Source organism: Alligator mississippiensis, chromosome 8, assembly GCF_030867095.1.
Source record: "Alligator mississippiensis isolate rAllMis1 chromosome 8, rAllMis1, whole genome shotgun sequence".
Lineage (NCBI taxonomy): Eukaryota > Metazoa > Chordata > Crocodylia > Alligatoridae > Alligator > Alligator mississippiensis.
The window spans coordinates 7,228,957-7,237,844 of record NC_081831.1 but is presented as its reverse complement, the minus strand read 5'-3'; positions in this window follow the sequence as shown (position 1 = coordinate 7,237,844).

The window sequence follows — 8,888 nt, the reverse complement described above, 5'->3', positions numbered from 1 at the left end:
CTTGATGAATAATTGTGTAAAGTAGATTAAGCATTTGGACAGCCACTCCTTCACAGTAATAGAGGCAGTAACCCTAATGTTACATCAAAAGACTGATGTTAAGGCAAAGGTGAGAAAGCAACAGAGGGAAGTCCTTGCTACAAAATTAAAGCAGCTCTGAGTCAGGCTGGGATTGGGACTAGAAGAGCCAGAGTCCAGGGGAAAAGAAATTCAGATGCAAGTGAAGTGAATGAACACTTTCCATATTGTGAGGTTAATTGACTTCAGTCCAGCAGTTGAAGATGATGGGACAGTTTGGGAACCTAAATAACATCTGCAGCAGACATTACATTTTTTTTTTTGTTGAACAGCAAATTTGCCAAACAATGCTTGTCCTAAAAATACTTGTGAATGCAAGCTGCATTCAACAAGCTTCTTTGGCAGGGGAACATGACCATAAGGGAGGTGTCTCCTACTTTGATCAATAGCCGAGGGAGTAGGGCACTCACCCCCAGGAAGCTGGAAGGAGTCTCTCCCATTAACACAGCATCTTTCACTCTTACAAGATTTGATAAGCTTGAAGCAAGCATGAATCACGTCTCTGATCGCTGACATTCAGGTGCCTCAGCACAGGGTGAAGGGAGAGAAGCAGCAACTGTTTGTCAAGCCCAGCAGTATTGTGCCCAAGGTAAAGCAGGATGTCAACAATGCTGCAAGCATCTGAAACTCCACCGGGGATTTTCAGCAGGCAAAATCCAGACTCGAATTACAGAGGCTGGACACTGGCTTGAATGCCTGCAGCCTGGCCAAAAGTGCCAGGGGATCTCCAACCACCAGTCCCAAGGGCCCTGGTCCTGTGGGATAGAGCACACCCCATTCAGGGCAGAGGTTGTTACACCTGGTGCCTTGGGCCCTCATCCCTGCACCTCTGCCAATTTGCAAAAAAGCTGACGGGGGTCTGCCCAGAGACCAGGGTCTCCATGTGATAAACAGGTCCCTTCTCACATCCATCCCTTCTACTACTAGCTTTGCATCAATGCACACAACAATTTGTAGTCGATCCCATGCACATGTGTCTACACGTGTCTATGGGTGCGTGGCAGAGGTCTACATAAGGCTGAGAGGTGGTATTTTCCTTCCTTAGTCAAATAAGTCTCCTGAAATGTATGGGAGCTCCTGAGTTTGTCATTTTTCAAATCTGGGGAAAAGAATATTGCCCCAACTGTGCTAATATGTATGTAAAAAACATCCATCATCTTGTAACCTGGGGGGCGGGGAAAGCAGGGGCGACCAGAATCAGCCACTCTCCTGCTGGAATAAATCAGCATAGCACTGCTAAAGTCAATGTAGCTATGCTGATTTGCACCACCTGAGGACTGGGCCCAAGCTTTATGTCAGCAAAGGCAAAAGCTGAGTTTGAGAGGCCATGTGCCGGCATCCAAATGAGAATGCCTCGTGCCACATTCCCGAAAACTGCTTTTAAACCTTACAAGTCGTTACAGCAGCTTGTAAAGGAAGAATACAGATTAGACACAACTCTTCTTCCTGGAGACCATCTCTGAGCCCTGCTTTACAATTTACATTTATTGTGAAAGACCCTGAAATGCCTCAAGTCACTGAAAAGCATCTGTCAGTTAAAGAGGGTTGGCTCAAGAGGGTTTTGCACCAAGAATTGCACAAGCTGCCCCCAGCACGCTGGGTTTTCTCAGACAGAATTCGGGAAAGTTACTAAATCTCCATCAGTCACACCGTTGAACACAGCTGTGCCAAAGTCGGAGGCGGGGGGCACTGCTTCTTGCACACCACAGTCCAGCCATTGGAGGACTGTTCTCTTATGCACCTGGAATTAGGAAAGCATGCCTGGAACGAAAGTGCCAGCAGCTTTGGAAAAATCAGCTTCCTCGGCTGTGACATATTCTGTGTACCCTGGGTGCAGGTCAGCTGGGAGCGTGTGTGTGTGTGTGCATGCACAGGAGTGAAGGGCAAGCAGTGAATGTGTCACTATTCAGCTTTAACATTACAAAGAAATAGAAGATTATTCTGGCTTGAAGCAAAAGGCCTCCTTAAGACCCGTGATCCAGCCTTGCTCCTCTGAGTTGCTGCCTCCTGCCTGCACGTTCCTGAATCCTTCAACCCCAAGCATGGATCCTCTAGGAGCTGAGAATACTTACAGCTAAGCAAGAACTGGGAAAGTGATGCAAAAGACTGAAGTCCCATGAACATTCACATGTTTAATTTACTTGAATTCAAGTGAAAATTGCTCTGGTCACATAAGTACCTCTCTCACGCTCACTTTCCATTCATATTCAGCCATCACATTTTAGCAGTACAAACGTCCTTGGAAATCTCAAGCTGCTCAAATTCCTGTAGTTTGATAAATGTGCAGCAGGTGACATTATGCTCCCCCCTGCAACATGCCAGCAGGAGTTGTGTGTGACATCAAGTATGCTGGCCCTCTACACAGGCATGACTTGCACCTTCTGTGAATAGTCACACCCAGAAGCAGATAACTGGAGCAAAGCTCATCAAGCCAGGGAAACAGAAGCAACATCACGCAACTTCCATGTGATCCATCACGGCTAAGCAGACTATCGAGTAGAGCAAGCAAAACCTGCAGCAAACAGCTGAGCTCTTTGGAATAGCAGGTAAATCTGCAAAACAAATGGCAGGCATTCGGCAGATGGAAATAACTAGAGAAAGAAATGATGCATTACTGATAACGGCAGGAGCTCCTCTCCGTGCCTGCTGCATACCACCGTGCTACCCACCATGTCCCCTCTTGGTCCCAAGAGGAGATGCTTTCTGGCAGCAATGCTTCCCTCCTCCCCAATCACCTCGTTATCTTGCCCATAGGAATGTAACAGGACACATGGTTCCCCTCGTGCAATCATACCCAATTCATAATCATGGTAAAAAGCTCCAGGTATTTAATACACTGTAATTATGACACAGGTTTAAATCTGATAAACACTGAAAGGCAAACTCCATGTGTTGAAATAATTCAGGTTATAAAGTGCCTTGCTATGTTATCATCTTACTTTTACAGTATATATTGGCCCTTTGGTCCCTTTTCCATCCTGGAGATGTTTTACCATTAGTCCAAACCATGTTGAAAAAAAAATGCATCAAATAAGATGTTTAAAAAAGCATTCTCTAATGGCTCTGCACAAATCAGGATTTCACAACTTTTATTTCACTGTTAAATTAAGAGCCAGCAGAAAATTTTCAACCAAAACTTTTTTCACAAAAGAAGCCAGCATCAGGCTGGCTAAAACAAATGCATGTGTGTTATTTCAGGGCATGGTTTCAACCAGAACATAAGAAATGGAAAAAAACCGTCAAAACCCCCTCAAACCATCAAAAGTAGTTCCATGATTTGATATCAGCTGGTAATAAAATTAATTTCACTTGCATTAAAAATGTTTTAAAATGTTGAAAAAAAGATTGAACACCAAACACTATGTCCAATCTGAAACAATTTTTTTTTTCAGTTTGCCAAAAACTAAAATGTTTTATCTGACTAAAATTATTTGCTTTTCTGTTTTCTCATCTAGCCAGAAAACCAAACAATCAGGGATTTTTACAGTTCTGATTAAAATACACTCATCAGTTGGCCCATCTTTACTGAACATAGTTCATATCACTTGGACTAGGGTTTTCTAAACCTTGTTTTAAAGCACAACTCTTGTATCTTTTAAATCACAATTCTCTGCATTAGCTGAGATCTGCCTAGCCTATGGTCTGTCTCCCATCTAGCAGGGGAGGAGGGAATGATTCTGCTCTTATCCTGTTGGAAAGACTGAAACAAGGGACATTTTCCCTTTTTCTCTTCTGTGATGGCCTGGACTATGCTGGCACAGAGATGGATGAGAGGAAATGAGACCACAAAGATGTGAGGACTATAAAGACAAGCCTATATCTGAGTCTGCAACTGAGTGCGATTGCTGCCGGTTTCTTTGCAAATCCTTTCCAGTAAAATACTACACATATCCTGTTTCTTTAGTACTCCAGTAAGGGTGGAGAATGACCTTAAATCCCAGCTAAGCAGGGCGTAAAAGAGAGAATTTATATTTTGGTACATGTGACATGGGAGTGGGGGAGTATTTCTTCCTATTAATGTGCTCTAAGAAAAGAAAGATCCAAGCTAAGCATCAGAGGAAATCTGGGGTCGGCTAGGGAAATACTCTCCGGGGACAGAGTAGAAGGTCCATCAACTGAGATTTAAAATTAGATTTGATGAAGCACTAAAGAGTGCACTGTACAAAATAATCCTGCATCAGCAAAAGGACTGACCATAGGCATCAAATGTGTCTTTTCATTACTAATTACTAGGATATTATTACATCTCTTTCAGGCCAATGAGGCTTGGAAGAGAGCTCCATCCACAGCCCAGGAAATAGAGTAGATATAAGCAATTTGAGCTGGTTTATCCTCACATTAATGGTTTACCTTGAATTTAAAATCCCATACACGGGCATGAAGGGGCAGATTTGAATACGCTTCCTCGTGCTGAACAACTTGCTCTGTGCTAGCTTGAATTCAGAGACTGCATACTGGATCAGGGACAGAACAGACTCATTTCCACTGGAGCAGACCAAAGAAGGAATAGGGAATTTCCTCTGGCTCAGGTCAGATGCAAGTCACTTCACAGGCTGGCCAGGAAATACTCTCTCTGGAGATGCTGATCACCTCCCAGAGGCAGCACTGGCTAGATTTGCATTGCAAAAGGTCACATGAGCCCCTGCACTGGGGTGTTTTCAGTCACCGCTGTTCCAGCACAAAGGACAACCACCTTACCACCCGCTGCCTGTGATGAGACCCTTCTGCACAGCACACATATCAATTTGTTCAGTGCATAGCAGGGTGCACAAACTGGGAGAAAACAGTATGGCCAGAGTAGTGGGTTTTGCTCCCATGTTGCTCAAACGATCCTGATCTTTACTTACTCCATGGATCTATTTATACTGTGAGCAGGACTACACTGCTCTTCACGTCTTCTCCATCCACTGCCTTCCAGTTCTGTGGCAGGTTGCCAGTGACATTAGCAATTTGTATAATATAGGGCCATATACGGCCCACTGGCCCCAGCAAAGACCAGACTGCATGAGAAACTTCCTGGTCACCTATAGCTCCTAGGCAACTGGAAATCTGTGCTTGTACTTTTTATTTCCCATTTCTACCTTTGTTCGGCAGAAGACAGTTACTTTGGGCAACAACTGACTTTTCTGGCATGCTGGAGCCCTGATTGGTGCCTCTAGGAACTATTGTGATATCAGTGCCCTTAGCACGGGGGTCTCCAGCCTTTTTAAGTAGGAGATCACCTTTGGCATTTAAAAGCAACCCAAGATCTACCATGCACTGCCACCTCCCCACCATACCCACCCAGCAGGTAAGTCTGTGGGGAGGGGGCAGATCGAGGCAAAGGGAGAAAAAATTATTTGGGGGCACACTGCCCCAGCAGGTAAGTCCCACCTGCCCGGGGCCCCACTCAACTTACCTCTGCTCCTGCCTCTGCGGCGCTGTCCCTCACTGTGGGGGCCTGGATCTAGCCCCCATGGACTGACCTGCTGACTGGGGCACATGCGTGCATGCACACGGGCACTCAGCCCCGCCACCCCAGCCACAGATTGACTCCAGGAGGCTCCGAGATCTGCCGGTGGATCAAGATCCACTAGTTGGTGACCACTGCCTTAGCACCAACTTTCTTGGAAGCCTGTTATCAGATAAACTAGCAGTCCCCCCAGCGTCTCAGCCCGCCTGTGCTATTCCTGTGACCTATTCACTGACAAATCAAAACAACTTGAAACCGGGGTGATTTGGACTTTCGAACATTTGGACCCCATTTTCAAACCTGCTGAGCACGCAGCTTGCACTGACGTCATTTGGGACTGTGGGAGTTCGGCACGTTCTGAAAATCAGGCCGGGCTCTCTCAAACTAGCCCCTGAAGAGCTTCTGCCCATCACAGCAACAGCCACTCTGTCATTTCGTTTACCCAAATATTAGGTCCTGAGACAATTGGCTGGTTTGGTTGAAAAACTTTATTTCTTGCTTGAGCAAAATGATTAATCCTTGCCTGGACTTTTCTGATGATTTTTGGCCCAGTGAAGTGAAAGGGGATCACTGTGCTTTTGTTGGCCTGCTGCACTGCACTGTTTTAGAGTATAAATCTGTTGGGATTTTCAATCATCTCTACAATCAGAAAGAATGCTGTGTGTGTGTGTAGCTATACATGCTCCATTTCCAGACTGTACATTGATGAGTAATAAGTTGGCTCCTGACTGAGGGTATTTTTTTTCTTTTTAAATCAGATACAAAATTAAGGACCAATCAGATTAATTAACCAGTCTCCTGTGTCATGACGCTATTGCAAGGGAAAAGGAAAGAGAGATCGCCTTGCATGGGTGATGAGATGGATTAAGGCAGGAACGTTGAGATCCAAGCCACGTGGGCAGAGGAACCCAGGCAAGAAAGTGCTTCTGTGCGACAGGCAGCCAGCTGCAGGGATGGGCTGAGCTGTTGCACTCCGAGCATCAGGGACGCGGGAGTGGGAGCGAGAACAGTCTGTATCTGGAAAAGAAAGCGGTGGGTGGAATCACCATCTTTGCTGGGTCTGTGGTGGGGAGCAGGGAAACTGGCTAGCAGTCATCTTTCAGCATACATATTTTTTGATGAAACTGGACACCCCTTGGAATAATACCCTTGGGTGGATTCCAGCCTGGTGCAAAATGCTGGGGGCAGGGGGGTGTTGCACACTGCACTAGCAAAGGGACAAAACCGCCCCAGCATTGTGACAAATGACAGGACAGGTTAAAGGGCCCGAGAGACATTACCACGCCTGCAATGAATGGTTGGACCCCAAGCAACAAGAGACGCTAAAGGTAAAATTCTGGCCGCACTGAAGTTGACAGGGCTTTAACACAGACTTTATCCCTGTGAAAGACAGTGCAACAGAGAGTGGAAGTTTTGCATGAGAGCTTATGTTTCTTGTCAGAAGCTACCATGTGGAACGGGCTCCCAAGGGAGGTGGTGCTCTCCCCTACCTTGGGGGTCTTCAAGAGAAGGCTGGATAGGCATCTGGCTGGGGTCGTCTGTTTCTTGCCTAGGCAGGGGGTCGGACTCGATGATCTGTTGAGGTCCTTTCCGACCCTGGCATCTATGAATCTATGTGGATAAAAAAGCCTGGGAAACAAGGACAACTCTGCCTGAAGCCTTGTTCATTCCAGGGAAACCAATGAGCGTGCCTGATTTTCTTCTTCTTTCCACCAACTCCATGGACTGGAAAGTAACTGATAGCATCTCTCCCAATTTTCATGGTGCAGGGCCCATGGATCAAGCAGATCCCATGGATCCAACAGAATCAAAGCTGTGTTATCCCAAGCTCAGGAAAACCCACTGCTGATGCTAAATACTGTTGACAGTAGAAAAGAGAGAAATCGCATGTCAAAGCTGGAGATGTGGAGGATTTGATTAAAGATAGCCCCATTCAGCAGCAGTCAGAGCAGTTCTTCAAGGGGGGCAGCGTGTTCCTGGCCACACGGGGACTGAAGGAGGGATTCTCCCTTCTCTCCCATCCGTATCACGCTGGTGGGACTCTGCTGACTCCTGCCAAGCAACATCTGCCTTGCACCATCATCCAGCTCCCGGACTTCAGCGCTCTGCACCGCCGGTGGCCGTTGTACAGGATCAGAGAAGGCACCCCAGGAATGCAGCACTGAGTGAAGCGCTTTAATAGCACTTTAATTTCTCCTCCTGACTTAGTGCTAAGGTTCATTAAAACACTAAACATGTGGGGTGGGAGGGGTGCAAGGAGTTTTTACAATGAATTAATTTAAAGGACAGGAATTGCATTCACATTTGAATGGTTTGGGAATTAACGCCCCCCGGCTCAGGGCAAGGTATGCTGGAGGAACTCTCGATTTTTCTTTTATAACGACCGTGTTTGCTTTCCTTACAGGCCTTCTCCCAAGTTACCTTCCTGGGACATCCTAGACACTTGTCCAGAAGAGCATGTGGAAATGACCCTTTCCCTTATTACTGGTATTATATTGAATCAGGGCCCCACTGTGTTAGGCGCCATACAGATGTGCAATGCGAATGTGAGCCTGCCTGAAGGAGCTGACAATCTAAACGGAGAGGACAGGCAGAGGAAGGTGGTGCCAGTGTGTAGGAACAGGGTCAGATCATTTTGAATGGGAAGGAAAAAACACCAAAGCAATGTGATTTGTTCAGGCTTCCAGTGCCATGCACTGGCCAAGCTGGGAACAGACAAGACAGACGTGTACTCATCCTGTCCTCACGCAGCGTCCTGTCCCCTCAGCCTAACTGCTTCCCCAGCTGATCCCAGTAAGACTCAGGGGAATGCGATTCATATGCTTAAATGTTTTGTAGGATCAGGGCCTAAAACAATAAAGACAGTGCCAGAATCGCAGGGTCTCACATGCATTCCTGCGCTACTCGGTCCTTATCCAATACCTGCACTGAAGTCAATGGGAGTCCCTCTTGACCCCAGGGACTCTGGATCACATCCAGTCCATAGTGGGCTTGGGCAGACTATAAGCACTGTAGGGCAGATGCACTCAAACAGCTTACATGTGTATGACAATGAATTACCACCTTTCTACTGTGCAGGTATGGGAGAAGCAGACCTACTTTTATGCCTTTTAAAAGAAAAAGTTGAAAGGCTGATCACTGCCAATAAAACTGGGATAGATTCTAGAGAAATAACCACCTGTGGACTTCTTCTGATAATGTTGATTTGAACCAGACAGATGTTACACTATATTCCTTTACATTTAACGTACTTGGACATGAAGTGGGTTCTTATGTAAAGAAAACAAAACATGGTTTTTTTGCATTATTGAAGGTATTATATTACCAAATCTTACCCCAGCTACGTATTGATTGATTC